Source organism: Rhinopithecus roxellana, chromosome 5 (assembly GCF_007565055.1).
Source record: "Rhinopithecus roxellana isolate Shanxi Qingling chromosome 5, ASM756505v1, whole genome shotgun sequence".
In the NCBI taxonomy this organism is placed as follows: domain Eukaryota; kingdom Metazoa; phylum Chordata; class Mammalia; order Primates; family Cercopithecidae; genus Rhinopithecus; species Rhinopithecus roxellana.
In genome coordinates, this window is record NC_044553.1 from 76,784,108 (window position 1) to 76,802,853 (window position 18,746).

At 39.0% G+C, this 18,746-nt stretch overlaps 1 protein-coding gene across 4 annotated transcripts in view; it reads right to left on the reverse strand.

Annotated features, from left to right (window-relative positions):
• The window catches only part of NEO1 (neogenin 1), a 274,840-nt gene that overhangs the window by 133,266 nt on the left and 122,828 nt on the right, over positions 1–18,746 (reverse strand). The window lies entirely within an intron of this gene.

The window sequence follows — 18,746 nt, forward strand, 5'->3', positions numbered from 1 at the left end:
TGAATTTGTGGCAACTTGACATCTTAAAAATATTGTCTTCTTTTCCCTGAACACAGGTTTATCTCTCTATTTAAGTCTGATTTCTTTCATAAATGTTTTATAGATTTCAGTAAGCAAATCTCATTCATGCTTTGTTAGATAAATACCTAGGTATTTCAAATAGTTTTGATGCTATTCTAAGTGGTACTTTAAATTTTTAAAAATTTCCAGTTGTTCTCTGCTAGTATGTAGGAATGAAATTGATTTATGTGTATTAACCTTTTATCCTGTGGCCATCCTAAATTCTCTCATTATGAGTTGTTTCAGCTTCTGTAAATACAGTTTGGGGATTATCTACACAATCATGCTTGTCTGTGAGTAGAGACAGTTTTATTTATGTCTTTCCAATCTCCTTTTCCTTTTTTAAAAAAGAACTTTTTTAACCCATTGCACTGTCTAGAGCAGGCCCTGGAGATCTAAACTAGCTATATAACTTAGGTAAATGAAGAACAACAGTACAGAGAGGAGGCAGAACCCCAGGCAAGCAGAACCTCCCCCAAGGAGGGAAATCATGTATAATCTTAAGAAACAACATACATTCACAGTGATGGAAGATCCAGAAAACATAAATCTGTACAACAAGATGAAATCAAGGAAATCTATTAATAGTGAATTTGACTTGATTCTTTCAAACAATGACAAGCCATTTATATTTATTCTTTTGTGAATTATGTATATAAATATGCTGCCGTTTTTCCAATTAGAGTAGTTATAATTTTCTTATCTATATATAAGAGCTTTTTGCATAATGAGAGTTATTATTTCAAGGCTCTCAGCTCCAAAACCTGTCCTTCTTTGCAGTAGTGGATACGGACTTTTGTCAGCTAGTGCTTTGTTAACAGCACTAGGAAAACACTGCACAGCAAAGCAGAGTGATGGGCTTAATTTTCAGATTGGAGGATGCTCTTCTTTTTGCTCCTATGGTGAGGCTGATTGTGAAAGACCCAATAATGATCACCCTCTTGTAAGTTTCTCTAGCTTACTCCAGCATGTGGCTTTCTGTGCACCAGCTCTGACACACTGCATCCCACTGGATAGGGTCCTGTACACCAGCTCCAACTCATGTCATCCCAGTGGGCAACTTTCTGCTTATCATCTGTCCAGCCCACAGCACCCCAGCAGGTGTCTTCTGCACACCAGCTCTGAGGCCTCCCAGCAGGGGATTTCCTGTGCCCCAGCTTTGGCCCATAGCTATGTCCTTTGGCAGCAGCTACACTGTCTCCAACAAGGTCTGAACAACAGTCTTCCTGATTTTCGGATTCTCTCCCTCAGCTCAAGAGGTAGTCATAGCTAATCCCTATATTTACTATTTTTGTATTCTTTAATGTCCTATTTTGCCCTCTTTTAGTAAGCAGATTTTAATAGTTAATAATTCTTTTTTTTTTTTTTTTTTTGAGATGGAGTCTTGCTCTATTGCCCAGGCTGGAGTGCAATGGTATGATCCTGGCTCACTGCAATCTCCGCCTCCCAGATTCAAACGATTCTTGTGCCCCAGCCTCCCAAGTAGTTGGGATTACAGACATGCACCACCACGCCTGGCTAATTTTTGTATTTTTACTAGAGATGGGGTTTCACCATGTTGGCCAGGCTGGTCTCGAACCCCTGACCTCAGGTGATCCACCTGCCTCGGCCTCCCAAAGTGCTGGGATTACAGGTGTGAGCCACCACGACTGGCCATTAATAATTCTTTATATTAAATTTTGTCTGTTCAAAAATGCCTAGTATAGTTTCTGGCTCCTAACTGGGCCCTGACTAATACAGTAAGCTATGAACCCCTTATCTTCATGCTGCCAATATTTGTTTCCTCTTCTGTCTTTAACTTAAGGCATCTATTGTAACAAAGTTTTATGTTTTCATATGGTAAAATGTATAAGTCTTCTCCATTTTAGCATCTGTATTTCACTATTTTTACTCCAAAGGCTTTCCCTTCTTCTGTACTATAACAATATTCACTTGTATGTTCTTCTTCTATTTCTACAAAACAATCTAGACTTACTAAGTACCCAGCTTTACATGTATCTAAGTGACAAGATCAGTCATTCCAAAAAGAATGACTGATTTGAAAGATTTAATACTAAAATCTGTGTACTCTTGGGGGTTTATTTCAGGACACTAATTGGTTTCATCCATCTGTCTATTCCTGGGCCAGAACCATAAAATTATTGTAACTATGCAATATGTTATAATATATGGTGGAACAAATATTCTTCCTTTACTTCCTCAAAATTTTTCTAACATGTTTGTTTAGTGTTCCACCCCCTAGATAAATTTAGACTCATCTTATGTTAACTTTGTCTGTTCTTTCTCAAAGTAAACAGACAAACAAGAACTTGGAGTTTTCATCTGAACTGCAATACATTTTAGATGCAGGAAAACTGAGCATGTTTGCAATTGTGAGTCTTTTTATTTAGAACTAGGTTACTTAAGCTTACTTGTGTTAAATAAAATTTATGGGAGGCTACTAATATGGACTGAGCTTCTACTCTACAGATCAAATCAAACAGACTGAACCAAAGTGAAGTCACTCATGCTAAAGTTGCACATCACCAAACTGAACCTCAGTTATTTACGTGACCTTCTGAGAAATCAGGAGAGTGTGTGTGTCAAATCCCCAAATGGGACACTTTTAGCCATCATAAGAAAGTCCCTTCTGCTTTGACCCTTACAATGAAAGTAATCTGAAGCAACTGATGTTAACCAACCCACTTTATTTCTTTGTTCCTCCTCAAGTTACCCTGCAAAAACTAACTGTTCTGCCTGCCCAGTGTAGTGCTTATCTCTGTTCTTTAGATGAGATGCTGCCTGACTCATGAATTATCATTAAAAGTCATTATATCATTCAACTAAATTTGTAAAACTTTTGTCTTTTGATTCTTGGATATTCTTTGATAATTATTTACTGTAAAGCAGTTGTAAAGGCTAGGAGTCAAGAGACATAAAGTTGAGTTCTGGTTCTACCACTGGACATTTTACTAAATGTGGGTTTCAAATCCCTGGGTTACTAAATAAGGAATTCAACTAGACTATTCCTAAGTACACTAAGATCTTTAGCCAATGATTTATAACTTTAACATATATCTTTGATGTGTGATAATTAACACAGCAAAACTAACATTCATAAGTGCTTTCCACTTATAACCATTTAGTTCCCACAACAATTCTATTATGTAGTTATTATTATATTATTTCCATTAATACACAGAGAAGCTAACTCCATAGCATAAGGCTTAGTCAGTGACAGATCTGGAATTTGAACCTAGGCAGTCTGACTCCAAAACCTATATTATTTTAAAAAACTTTTTATTTAAGAGGATAGAATAAATCCCACGTACCTATTATGTTGATTCAACAATTATCAAGTCATGGTCAATACTGATTCATCTATGCCTTAATCCATGCCATTCCCAACCTCTACCCCACACACATTATTTTGAAAGCAAACTCCAGGTATTACATTATTTCACATATAAATATTTGAGTACCTCTATAACCCAAGAACTCTCATTTCTAAACATAACCATGATACCATTATCAGGCTGGTATCTAAAATAATTTACTGGCCGGGTGCGGTGGCTCACACCTGTAATCCTGGCACTTAGTGGGGCTGAGGCAGGCGATCACCTGAGGTCAGGAGTTCAAGACTAGCCTGGTCAACTTGGCAAAACCCTGTCTCTATTAAAAATACAAAAATTAGCCAGGCGTGCTGGCTCATGCCTGTAGTCCCAGCTACTCGGGAGGCTGAGCCAGGAGAATCGCTTGAACCCAGAAGGCAGAGGTTGCAGCGAGCCAGGATTGTGCCACTGCACTCCAGCCTGGGTGACAGAGCAAGACTCTGTCTCAAATAATAATAACAATAACAACAATAATAATTTCTTATTATCACCTATTATCCAGTTGGTATTCACATTTCACTAATTGGCCAATGTTCTCACTCTGTTGCCCAGACTGAAGTGCAGTGGCGTGATCATGGCTCACTGCAGCCAAGACTTCCCAGACTCAAGTAATCCTCCTGCGTCAGCCGCTCAAGTAGCTGAGACTACAGGAACACACTACCACACCCAGCTAATTTTTTGATTTTTTTGTACACAGGAGGTCTCACTATGTTGCCCAGGCTAGTCTCAAACTCCTGGGCTCAAGTGATCCTCCTACCTCAGCCTCCCAAAGTGTTAGGATTACAGGCGTGAGCCACTGCCTCTGGCCTCTGTGTTCTTAAAAATGATCTACTTCATTCCAATTGGGCAAACAAGATGCATTCACTGGTGTTAATTTGTTTCTTTTGGTTTTTTTTTTTTTTTTTTTTCATCTACAGATTCCTCTTTATCTTTTATTTGAAATTTGTTTAAGAAACCAAGTCATTTGTAATATAAGGTTTCCCTGCAATCTGTCTTTTGCTGACTACATTGCCATAGTGGTATTTAACATGTTATTTCTGAAAGCTCACAGTTAAATGTAGAACCTTGATTGGAGTCAGGCTAGTTCCCCGCCCCACCCCCCACACGACACTACTTCATAGGCAGTTCCATGTGCATCTATCAGGAGGTTCATCATGTGTGTCTATCTGTCTTTTGGTGATGTTAACAGCCTTTGGTTATCACTGCCCATCAGGCAGTGCAAAATAGTAACAGTCTTATTCTATCACTCATTCTATAAAGAGAAATATCCCTTATATTACTTATTATTATATCCCCTCAATTATTAGGACAACCCTACAATTATTCGGTTATCCTAAAGTACAGTTCTTTGAAAAGGGGCAGAATAAATGTTTGATTTTTTTTCCCTTCACTTACGTTTTCAAAACAGTGAGCTGGTTTTCTAATATCCTCTCCCAAAGGTGATTGCTGAGGATTTTTTGTTTAAGTATTAAGTGCCCTTAGTTTAAGATATATTTGGTTAGTTTCAATTTACTGAAGTTATTATTCTTTTGATTCTTAAACTATCCCATATTTGACCAACGGAGGAAATCTGAACACAGTGAAAGCTCCTGAGTCCTTTTTCACATGACTCTACTGGTCTTCAGTTTATGGTCATTGCTCTGAGGCCCTTTTTGTGGACAAAGTCAGCAATTCTGTATTTTTTAAGTATAAACTTCATCATGATTTTCTACTAATGTTTCCAGTTAAGTCTAAGACTGTAGGTTTTAGCTGAATCTTCTTAATTTTACATCTATATTTTCCTCTCAAGCCAAAAATCTCTGTTCTCAATGACACTAACATAATTACTCATTTACTTTATCCTACACCCATGGTCTCCGAATAAACATTTGTACCAACAATACGATAACAGAAAACAACTTAAGATTTTTTGCAGTTGTGTCCTTAGAGTAAATCCCACTAGGTACATTATAGTCCAATTACAATTTTAAATTTATATGGAATTATAATTCCACATACTTAGAATTTACTTAGAATTGTAACTTTCTATGTGGCTATATTACCAACTGGATATACCTTTGGAGTCACCTGTTTCATTTTACTTTCCATTTTCAGGAACTACTTTGTAAATGTTTAAATCTATAAAGACAAGGTATATTCAAACAAACCTACATACCTTCTAACCCTGTTTCTCTCATCCTATTTCCTCCTTTACCCTATTGGTAAATTTATAGTTTATTATTCCATTATGAAAATTATAAGCACATACCCACACCCACAATTTGTCCCCACTCCTCTTATTTAGATTGTAAATGACAGCATACTAATTTTTTTCTATCTTCAAAGCCTATACTCTTAACGACTAAGGTGCCATGTTTCCAAGGAATTAACATATTCCTTGAGTCTAAAGAACTGAAAGAACTGAGGCTCCCCCTAGGGCAGAGTAAGTAATTACTCTGGAAAACACAGCAAAATCCTCTTCAAAAAAAAGGAGGGGGGGGGGGGCGGATTATTTCAGTATGCATTTTTAGTAAACAGACTTTCACAGACTATTAGAAAAAAAACCATCATAAGCAATGTTCAATTAATCATTACTTTCCCTTTCATCAATTATAAAATAATGCCCTTAAAATGTTCTCTGGATTTTAACTACTCTGTAGATAGTATTCACACCAATTAAACACAATGTAAGAGCACATGTTTGTGGTTGGGAAGTTAAATTGATAACCAGAGAACAAATCAGTCAATTACCATAAGAAAATAAGTGTTGTAATGGAAGATTATGCATTTTGTTACCAAAGAGATAATTAAGCTTCAAATCCTCTTTGACAGCTCCCTATCCCTTCAAATGCCATCATCATTTCAAGAATAATTTTAATTGCTAAATGTACAAGTAGAATTTAATACTAAAATATATTATACTTGCAACATTTTTTTACTAGAAACATCACTTAATTCCATCACTGTTACATAATGCTGAAAATTGCCATTTAATTAAAATAGAAAACAATATAGTGCCAACGCCAATGTTTCAAGGTTACTTTATTATGCTATGATTTGGAAGATAACCGTTTTCATTTACATTAGCTCTGAATTGTTGGAGTTTCTATTGTTTCATTTTAAAGGTTTATGGATTGAGATTCTTATTAAGCTCTGTAAGCAAAGAAAGAAATCAATTTTGTCCATTTTATATTAAAACTGCTTCTTTTCTGTAATTCACAAATTTACATCTACATTGTTAAAAACAAAAACAAAAACAAAAAAACCCAACAAATAAAAACCAAGCATATAACAGTGTGAAATCCCTTCAGGGATTTTGTTTGACAGTCTAATCACAAATTTGCTATTGGTACTGATTCAACTAACAAAGCAGGAATATATTTGAATCCTCTGACATTTCTTGAGAAAGCTTCCCATTCCAATGAAGGTGAACAGGCTTCTCCTTAACCTCCAGGAGAAACAGGTGACATCATAACTGAAGTAATATTATAACAATGTTTCCACTTGACTATGAAATTGTATTTCTCTCCTTTCATCCCAACCCTGCCCCTAGTCTCATTGTTTTTTCCTTACGCTGGCCTTCAATTTAGTTAATAGGCACTCATCCATCTGATCCTAATTAAAAGTACTTCTTGGTCAGCACGGTGGCTCATGCCTATAATCCTAGCACTTTGGGAGGCCAAGTCAGGTGGATCACTGGAGGTCAGGAGTTCCAGACCAACCTAGCCAACATGGTGACACCCCATCTCTACTAAAAATACAAAAATTAGGCGGATGCTGTGGTGCATGCCTATAAACCCAGTTACTTGGGAGGCTGAGGCAGGAGAATCAACTGGGAGGCAGAGGATGTAGTGAGCCGAGACTGTGCCACTGCACACCAGCCTCGGCACCAGAGGGAGACGCCATCTCAAAAAAAAAAAAAAGTATTTCCTTAAAGAAGCATTTCCTGACACACAGTCCCTCACTTTTCCCTGTTTCTAGCCCTTGACTGTCCTATTTACTATCGAAATCCCAGGGGCCTAAACCATAATAGGTGCTAACGCATATTAGAATTTTTTTCAAGGATTCTCAAGTTTCTTAAGGATTCAATGTTTTGTGTTGTTTCTCCTAAGTCCACTCTTCAATGTCTGACTTTCTGCATGAATTTTAAATTTTGCTTTTAAATGTTTATGATGATGTAAAATTTTAATGAACATGAAATTTCAGCACCAACATTTGTGCTCATGTTTACATGTTAGCTCTGTGATCACATGATTTAATTCTAATGCAATATTCCTCAAACTTGGAGTCTTAGGGTCTAAAGCTCTTAACTTTGAAAAACTGTACTCTATATATTAACTTTTATTTTGAAAAATTCACAAAAACCTTTATTAAATATAGGCTCCACTTCTTTAACAAGGTTAAACATACTCAATCTTTGCTTGATGTCTCAATATTGTATGTATATACAACATCTAACTTATCCATTCATTCATCATCGTACACTTGGGTTGTTTCCATGTTTCAGTTATTGTGAATAATGCAGCTGTGAATATGGGTGTAGAAATATATTTCTGAGACCCTACTTTCAATTCTTTTGAACATGCACCTGAGATGGAGCACCCTTGAGGGGCCTATGGGCCTCCCCGGCCCCCAGCACGGAAATAAAGGAAAATCTTGAGTTCCTTCAAGAGAAGTTCCAGGCACCTAGCTGGACCTGAGAAGCAAATGAGCAACTTGATAAGCAAGAGGGTAATAGCAGCTTAAAATAATAGCCAAGGAAGTTAGAGTGGTGGGATGTTTGGTTCCCTATAGAAACTAAAGGTAACATCTTAACACATGTCCCTGGCTTGTTTTTCAGAAACCTGAACCCCACCAAATGGATGTGCTGGCATGTAAACCTCAGATAAGGGGGAACTGAGGACTGAACATCTTTGTCCTAAAGTTCTTCCTGAGGGACTTGGGAAAAGTCACACCCATGAGCCAGAGCTAATATTCTTTTCTGCCGACCCTCAAATTTTAAAACAAAACTTCTCTCCCTTAATGAACTGCAAATCAGAAAATCTACCTATGACCTGTAAATCCCACTTCAAGATTTCCTGCCTTTTCAGGCCAATGTATAACCTCCATGTATTGCCTTATGATTTTGCCTGTAACTTCTACATTCCTGAAATTTTCCCCTGCTTTCGTAAACTCCTGCTTGCAAGCCATTGGAGAGTTCAGGTCTTAAGCATGAGCTACCCGATTCTCCTTGTTTGGTGCCCTGCAATAAACATCTCTGTTTCTCTTGCTGCAATCCCAATGTCAGTGTTTAGCTTTGCTGCACTGGGTGAGCAGATCAAAGTTCAGTTTGGTAACATGCCAGAAGAGAAACTGTTAGTTCAAACGCTAATTCTAGTTTTTTTTTTTTTTTTTTTTTTGAGACAGTGTCTCGCTCTGTCGCCCAGGCTGGAGTGCAGTGGCCGGATCTCAGCTCACTGCAAGCTCCGCCTCCCGGGTTTACGCCATTCTCCTGCCTCAGCCTGTAGCTGGGACTACAGGCGCCCGCCACCTCGCCCGGCTAGTTTTTTGTATTTTTTAGTAGAGACGGGATTTCACCGTGTTAGCCAGGGTGGTCTCCTGACCTCGTGATCCGCCCATCTCGGCCTCCCAAAGTGCTGGGATTACAGGCTTGAGCCACCGCGCCCAGCTCTAGTTTTTCATTTTTTAAGAAGCCACCATACTTTTTACCAGCGACTATGCTTTTCGCTGTACCAAAAGTGCAAAAGGGTTCCAATTTCTCCATATCCTTACCAACACTTGCTATTTTCTGTTTTGTTTTTTTGAGTCGGAGTCTCGCTCTGTCACCCAGGCTGGAGTGCAGTGGCGCGATCTCGGCTCACTGCAAGCTCCGCCTCCCGGGTTCACGCCATTTTCTTACCTCAGCCTCCCGAGTAGCTGGGACTACAGACGCCCGCCGCCACGCCCGGCTAATTTTTTGTATTTTTAGTAGAGATGGGGTTTCACCGTGTTAGCCAAGATGGTCTCGATCTCCTGACCTCATGGTCCGCCCACCTCGGCCTCCCAAAGTGCTGGGATTACAGGCGTGAGCCACCGCGCACGGCAGCTATTTTCTGTTTTTAGAGAGGAGCCATCATAGCAGGTATGGGGGTGGTATCACAGTACTGAGAGAGGATAAAGGAATAACCCGGTAAGGTAGGCAGTTAGGGTGGGTCCTCAGTTGAATTATTTCAAACAGAACCACCTGAAACATCAAGCTGCAGGCACAGATAAGGGAACTTGCATAGGGGGGCTTGCCTAAGACATGTCCACAGCCACACAGGTAAGAAAGGCTACATAGGTGACTTGCCCAGACATGCCCACAATGGAAAATCCCGTCTCCTGACACATGTGCAGCAAGGGGAACAAAGCAATGTGCAATAACTCAAGCTAAGGGCCTGCATGTGCATTAGGAGGACGGGGTGGAGCTGTCAGAAATTTGCACATTATGTAAATGGCATGCCCAGCCCTCAACGGTTTCTTATAAAAAGCCTCCGCATTCAACTGTAAAAACGGCAGCCCTCTTCTGGGTCCCCTCTCTGCTGTGGAGAGCTTTCTTCTTCACTTATTAAACTTTTGCTCCAACCTCACCCTTTCTGTCCACGCCCCTTAATTCTCTTGGTCACTGAAACAAAGAACTCTGAACTCCAGGTGATACCTCACAAGAGACTGCTACATTGTAGTGCATTGGCAAGACTCTAACAATACCATATATGTTTTTGTACCATTTGATTTTTTACCACGCTTGTTGACTATTTAAGAAAATTACTGACTGCTGGATGGTTTGAATTTACCTGCTCTCTGATTCTCCCTACTGTTCTACAGTTGGTATTTTTCTGTTAACTGACAGTATCGTTTTCTTTCTTTTCTCCATCTCTCTACTTTCCTTTTTATCATTTTCAAATTTAAGAAGGTGAAAATTACTCAGTATAAAAGGTGTACAGAACATAGAAAACGTAAAAGCCTCCCCTTTATCAAGCTTCAAACCACCTGTCAATACCACTACCCTCCTTAGAGAGAAATACTATTCATATTTTTGGTGTGTGAACTGTCCAAACATTTTTCTATGTATTTAAAACACATCACACATACACACACACATACTTGTTTTTAAAATATAGACTGTAATCTAGGCAACGTAGTGAGAACCCCCATCTCTACAAAAAATAAAAATAAAAAAATAAAAAATTGGCCAGGCATGTGGAACATGCCTCCAGTTTCAGTCACTCAGGAGGTGAAGGCAGGAGACTCCTTGAGCCCAGGAGTTCGAAGCTGCTGTGAGCTATGATTATACCACTGCACTACAATCTGGGCAACTTAGCAAGACCCCCACTTCTAAAAAATAAAATATAGACTGAGTCAACCAATAACTAATTTTCTGCAACTTGTATTTCTCTCTTAATAATATTGCATATTAGTATACATTAGCCACATACACAGCATAGTAGGTCAATCGTATGTCCATATCCCAATGTAATTATTCTATTAATGCACAGTTAAGGTTACTTTTCATTTTTCTACTACAGGCTGCAATATGCATCCTTGTACATATCTTTGTATGCATGTGCAAGGATTTTAGAACAGATTCTCAAAGGGAATAACTAAGTCAAGGTGTTTCTGTATTTTAGATTTTGATAAATATCACCAAAGGCTGTACCAATTTCATATTCCTATCAGAGAGTAACTATCAATGAAGCTATTCAACATTCTACTGCACGTCCTAGCTAATTTAATGAAATAAGAAAAAGAGGTTGGGCATGGTGGCTCATGCCTGTAATTCCAGCATTTTGGGAGGCTGAGGCGGGTAGATTACTTGAGGTTAGGAGTTCAAGACCACCCTGGCCAACAAGGTGAAATCCCGTCTTTATCAAAAATACAAAAAATTACCCGAGTGTGGTGGCATGTGCCTGTAATCCCAGCTACTTGGGAGGCTGAGAAAGGAGAATCGACTGAACCCAGGAAGTGGAGGTTGCAATGGACCGAGATCGATCGTGCCATTGCACTCCAACCTGGGTGACAGAGCAAGACTTCGTCTCAGAAAAAAAAAACACACACAAACCAATAATAATAATAATTAGCTGGATGTGGTGGTGGGTGCCTGTAATCACAGCTACTTGGGAGGCTGAGGTGGGAGAATCGCTTGAACATGGGACGTGGAGGTTGCAGTGAGCTGAGATTGCACCACTGTATTCCAGCAGCCTGGGCAACAGAGTGAGACTCTGTCTCAAAAAAATAAAAAGAAAAAAAAAAAAAAAGAAAAGAAATAAGAAAAACAAACAAAATACAAATACAGGAAAAGGGCTGGAGAAATCCACCCCCGCCCCTACCACACACATCATAGCAATGACTGTCTACTTAAAACATTCAAGAAAATCTCTCTCGCCTGGAGAAATTCCAATGTGCATTACTGTACTATCTGTAGTGGGAAGGGACTCCAGTGATTTCATGAACAGGAATAATAATTACACAAACTACAATAGGTCTAAAGCATATGTTACAGCCTTCCCACTCAAAGTATAGTACAGGACCAACAGTACTGGCATCATCTGGGAGCTTATTAGAAATACAGAATCTCTGTTTCCCCACCCCAAACCCTCTGAATCGGTTTCAGCATTTTAACAAAATCTCCAGGTGGTTTGCAGGCACATTCAAGTTTGATAAACATCGCTTTTGGGCATTTAAATACTGATTATAGTCCTGTATGTACAAACAGAGAGAAATTTAAATACAATAATGTCAAAAAGCAATTTGCAGAGCAAACTAGATGATACAATAACTGCTAATGAAAAAATTATTTTTAGATGTACATGTATGTAAATGCTTTTTGAAGACACCTGTAAGTATACACACTAAACTAATAATGGTTATCCTCTGAGGAAAGGGGTGGGAATGGGGAAGGGGTAATAAAGGAGGAGGTTTACTTTGTTGATATGGTTTGATTCTTTAATAATGTTACTGCATTACTTAAATAATTTTTAAAAGAAAAATAAAAGCCAAAAGAATAAGCTGAAAAACTATTAGAATGAAATATAAACCTCTAGTAAACTAGCAGAATAAATGATTAACATGTTTTTTGTTGTCACTCTTACGTAACAAAAAAAAGTAGAAAATGTAAATCTAAAAACCTAATTCATAGCTACAAAAACAATAAAATAGTTGAGATATATACTTAACAAGTAAAGTATAAAACCTTTAGGATGAAAACTATGTAATTTTATTAAGGAAACAAAATATTAAAGAATGGCCTGGTTTGATTGAATCTTGCATGGCTGTTGTCTCAAGCAATAGTTGTTCATTTCCATCTGCTTTCTCTCCCACCTAAGTGTGTGCCACCACCCCATGGAAGATTCAGTGGACATGAACATGAGCCCCCAAGGCCTGAGGACCATGTTTCTCATTGTGAACCAAAGGCTGACAAAGATTACCACCTTAGGTGGCTAATGATGAAAATGAGTATCGGTTATCTTTAAGAATGGTCAGTTAAGAGGCTGGTGCTACTGATGAACTGCAGATTGTTGATACAGAGACGATGAATTATGAAGGCAGTCGAATTAAAATAATACTGGCAACTGGCCGGGCATGATGACTCACGCCTGTAATCCCAGCACTTTGGGAGGCCGAGGTGGGTGGATCACTTGAGGTCAGGGGTTCGAGACCAGCCTGGCCAACATATTAAACCCAGTCTACTAGAAATACAAAAACTCAAAAATTAGCTGGGCATGGTGATGCACACCTATAATCCCAGCTACTTGGGAGGCTGAGGCATGAGAACCACTTGAACCCAGGAGGTGGAGGTTGCAGTGAGCTGAGATCACACCACTGCACTCCAGCCGAGGCAACAGAGCGAGACTCTGTCTCAAAAAAATAATAACAAAATAAAAAATAAAGTAATAGTGGCAACTTTGAACAGCCAATGATTTCCCTTGGGGGCTTTGAAATACCACCACCCGTGGCCTTATGGTTGAAGTGTGGTTCAGGGCCCATGCATATCAGGGGACAGCACTTAGTAGCTGGGGAGGAAGGTGGAGAGGCTTAGAAGATCAAGAAGAGGAGGATGTGAAACTCTTAGGTACATCTGGAGAGCAATCTGCCCCTGGAGCTGGTAGCAAGGTTACCCGGGTTGTAGGAGAGGGAAGAGGAGACAAGAATAAGCTCCAGTGAAGAAATCTATATGCGACACTCCAGCCAAAAATGCACAAAAATCAAAGCAAAATGGAAAAGATTAAAAACCATCAACACCAAGATCAAAGGATCAAGAATCCTTCAAAAAACAGGAGAAAAAATAAAAAATAAAACACAAACTCCAAAAACACCAAGAGGACCTAGTTCTGTAGAAGACATTAAAGCAAAAACGCAAGCAAGTACAGAAAAAGCTGGTTCTCTTCCCAAAGTGGAAGCCAAGTTCGTCAATTATATAAAGAATTGCTTCTGGATGACTGACCAGGAGGTAATTCAAGATCTCTGGCAGTGGAGAAAGCCTCTTTAAGAACATAGATTAAACAGTTTTAAAAATTTTTCCATCTTATTCACTTATGTAACAGTTGATATACAGTTGTCCTTTTTACAATGTAGTGAGAATTTTCCCTAATATGTCTGATAAATGTTGTCCAAGTTCCACTGCCAAAAATGTGCTGTCCAAAATGCCTGTTTAGTTTTCAAGATGGAAATCCACCATTTGCTTGGATTTAAGCATATATGGAATGTTATGATAGGACACAGTAGTAGCAATGGTCAGACATGGAAATGGTGGGGAGACAAGAATGTACATATGAAATAACCTCGGCATTTCTTAAAAAAAAAAAAATGGAGGCACAATTATAGATGCAAATATGTATGAAAATTCTCATACTACTGAAGTGACATTAAATCAGGGAAAAGATACGTAACTCAAGAAAAAATCTTAGAAACTGTAATCACTTGGAAAGAATAATGTTGGATTTGTATCTCATTTCTTATACCAAAATAAATTTCATATGTATCAAAAATTTAATGATTAAAACCAAATGCTGCCATAAAAGCACTAGAAGAAGACATGAGATTTTTAAAAAATATAATCTTGGAGGGAGGACTAAGTATGACACAAACTCAGAAGCCACAAAAGAAAATTTAAACATATTGGCTTGTGATACTGTGAAATCTGTCTTTGGACTTCATCCTGGTTTCCTGACACAGAGCCCCTAAATCTCCTGGAATTTCCTGGGTGACAGGAGCAACTTTTGTTCTATAATAAGACAAATCTTGATGGGGTACTTGATAGCCTCTGGATGAGGGCTAATCAACAGTGGAACCAACCATGAGAGGGTTGGAATTTTCAGCTCTGTTCCCCAAACTCCAGACGGGGAGATGAGCTCAAGGTTCAACTGATCACCAGTGGCCAATGATGTAATCAATCATGCCTACATAATGAAACCTCCACAGAAACTTGTAAGGACAGGGTTCAGGAGAGCTTCTAGGTAGCTGAACACATGCAGGTTCCTGCAGGGTGGTTCCCAGAGAGGACATGGAAAGTCCATGCCCCTTCTCACGTATCTTGCCCTATGCTATTTAACACTTTGTAATATCCTTTATAATAAATAGCTACATTTAAGTAAGCATTTCCCTGAGCCCTGTAAGCCACTCTAGCAAATTAATAAAACCCAACAAGGGTATCGTGGGAACCCCAATCTGTAGCTAGTCAGTCAGAAGTTCTGGAACCCTACACTTGAGACTATACCACCTGAAGAGAGATGGTAGTCTGGTGGTCCTGAGCTCCCAACCTATGAGATATGACACTCTCTCCAGTACCATATCTCCACATGGAAATGGTGAGGAGGCAAGAATATACATATGAAATAAACTCAGTATTTAGTAAGTAGTACTGTTTCTATTAGAAAAATAGAAAGGTAGGTAGTGTCAGAACTGAACTGAATTACAGGACACACAGCTGGTGTCCACTGAAGTACTGCTTGGTGTATGGGGAAATAACCCCCACATTCTGGGGTCACAAAGGTTTTCTGTGTTGAGTAGAAAGTAGAGAATAGGAAAAACAAGAGTTTGGTGTTTTGGGGTTTTTGTATGTTCAAGAGGACTACATAGAAAAATAAAAAGTATACATAATTAAAAATTATGAAGTAAAAAGACAATGAATGGGGGAAAACAGATAACAGAATTAATTTCCCTAATATATACAAGTTTCAACAAATTAATAAGAAAAAATTACCAATAAAAACAGTAAAAGATATAGACCATGCACAAAATGAAAATACACAGAATTTCCTAATATATGAGAAAAGATGTTGAACCTCACTCATGTAAGTAATATGCAAATAGCAAGTGTACGAGAAACGGACAGTCTTATATATCTTGGTGATGATATAAATTGATACAATCTTTTACAGGGTAATTTAATAATATCTACAAAAATCTAAATTGTATAAACTCTTTGATACAGCAATTTCACCTCAAGAGATTCATCTATCAGAAACACTCGCACATTTGCATAAAGACATAAGGATATTCCATGAATACTGAAGCAGCAAAAGATTAGGAATCACCAAATAGTAAGCTATTTTAACCACACTCCATCAAGACTGCTGCTGCTTCCATGCTGACTTGCCCTTATGCCAGGTCATGGTGGAGTGGCTGAAGTCATTTTTGTAATTAAGAGAAGTCATGAGGAAATTGAGCTACATATACCATTAGTGGGTTTAGTGGGATATATTTATGTGGTTTTTGCCAAAACTTCTGTGTATACCTAAACTGTCTCAGTATAGGACAACTTCCAGGAATACTCCTTCTGCCCACTGTACTAACAGGACCCAACACCGAGACACAAAGGTGTAGAGTCATATTCAAATAACTATATCTTAAACACTGGAGAAAAAGATCAAATTAGCCTTCTATTTACATAGAAAGTGACTTACAAAATCACTGACATAGGAGACAATGAAATAAAATGCAGCAAAAACAATTATTACAACACATAAGTGTATAAGGTAATATTTTTAAAGTGTTTTTTTCTGGATTTTTTGTAATGTTTGTAGTGTTTATCAGCTTTGAAAAACTAATTTATTGTGCTTTCTTTTCTCATTTGGAATATCTACTCATTTTGTACATAATTTGGTATTCACTATGTTTTTAAAAAATTTTTTGAGACAGAATATGGCTATAGCTGCCCAGGCAGAACTCAAACTCCTGGGCTCAAGCAATCCTCCTGCCTCAGCTTCCTGAATAGCTAGGACTCCAGGTGTGTGTTACCACATCTCGCTACTCACTGTCTTATACAAGGCCCCCAAAGTAGTTTTCACTGCAGACCTCAAAAAAGCTGGACCTGCTCCTGACGATGACAACCTCTAAGATTGCTTGTTACATCTATTATGCTATTTTTACACACCTCTTTGCTTGAACAGGCATAGAATATCTCCAGAAGGATAAGAAAAAAATAATGATAATGGTTGCTTCTATGGAGGAGGGCTGGGACATTGCAGTAATATTTCACCACATATCCTTTCTAGAACATCTTCATATGTTATATACTAAAATATATTAATTGAAATAATTAAAAATTATATTTAATTGAAATATTAAAAATATTTAATTGAAAATAAAAGTGAGGCCAGGTGTGATGGCTCATGGCTGTAATCCCAGAATTTTGGAAGGCCAAGGCAGAAGGAATGCTTGAGGCCAGGATTTCAAGACCAGCCTGGGTAACAAAGTGAGATCGCCATCTCTACAAAAAAAAATACAAAAATTAGCTGGGTGTCGTTGTGGTCCCAGCTACACAGGAAGCTGAAGCGGCACAACTGCTTGAGCCCAGGAAGTCAAGGCTGCAGTGAGCCATGATCACACACTGCACTCTAGTCTGGGCAACAGAGTAAGACCCTGTCTCAAAATAATGGTAATAATAATATAATAATAATAGTGGAGATATACACACACCTGACTACAAAGACTTAATTTTGTAAATACATCAATCACAATTCTTTTGAAATGAATCTGTAAATTCAATGAAATGCCATTACTATCCCAAGAGAAATTTTATCAAAATTTAACAAGCTGAATCTGCAGGCCATCTAGAAGAAAAAATTAAAAAAAAAATTTTTTTTTTTGACAGTCTCACTCTTTCTCCCAGGCTGGAGTGCAGTGGGGTGATCTCGGCTCACTGCAACCTCTGCCTCCCAGGTCCAAGCAATTTTCCTGTCTCAGCCTCATGAGTAGCTGGAACTACAGTCATGCACTACCACACCCAGCTAAGTTTTGTATTTTTAGTAGAGACAGGATTTCACCATATTGGCCAGGCTGGTCTCGAACTCCTGACCTCAACTTGCCTCAGCCTCCCAGAAAGCTGGGATTACAGGTGTGAGCCACCACATCTGCCCAAACATATTTATTTTTGAAAAGAACAATGAGAAGGGATCCTTTTAACAAAATATTAACAACTGAAACAGTATAGTATTGATGTAGGAATTCATAAAGTTTTCAATAAAACAGAGTTTAGGATAAGATCCACAGAATTTCAGAAATTTCAAGGTTTTCTCCAAGATGGCTGACTAGAAGCATTTCCAGCATATCTCATCCACTTAGAAGAACCAAAATAGTGTGTAGACAATTACACTTTAAATATATTATCCAAGAGGGAGCATGGAGTTCAAGAGAAAAGCAAAAGGAAACTTCAACGTCTGGGAAGGAGAAGGAAAACAGGTAACCCGTGTGGCAGGGACTGGCTGAAAATCGGAAATGAATCCCCAATAGGGGAGAGGGTGAGTGAGTGTGCCTCTGCAGTCCATGTTCCCACAGGGGAATCGTACAATCCAGGCTGTGGGAGAGCACCTTGGCCCTCCTCCTGAGTCCTGGATCTCACGTGGGGAGTGACCAGAGAAGGAACTGCTCCAGGGACGTACCACACATTCCATCAGATACAGGCAGCTACAGTAATCTCAATCCCAGCTCTTAACAAGCTGTGGGTGGTCCTGGGAACTAGTGGCAGTGCCAGGCTTTGGTGTCAGAGATTTGGGCCGGGGCTTGAAGAACTGGGACTCAAGCAGGAGTCTGGACTCCTGCAACCAGAACTGAGAAACTGGTATGGGCAGCTGATACTGAGACTGGGGTATCCCCCTACCCGCTTGGGACCTGAGCAGGAGGAGAGTTGCCATGGAGGCTTGGAATTAAGCTGGGTTGTATCTCCTAAGGCCCCAGACTGAGTTACAGAACATGGCCATGACTGAACAGGCTGATCTGCTGCCACAGTCAAGAGCGGCAGGGAACTCTGCCAGGACTGGGGCATGAGAGGGAAGCAAGTCCCACTTACACAAGCCAAATCTGTAGCTGCTCGGACTGCCC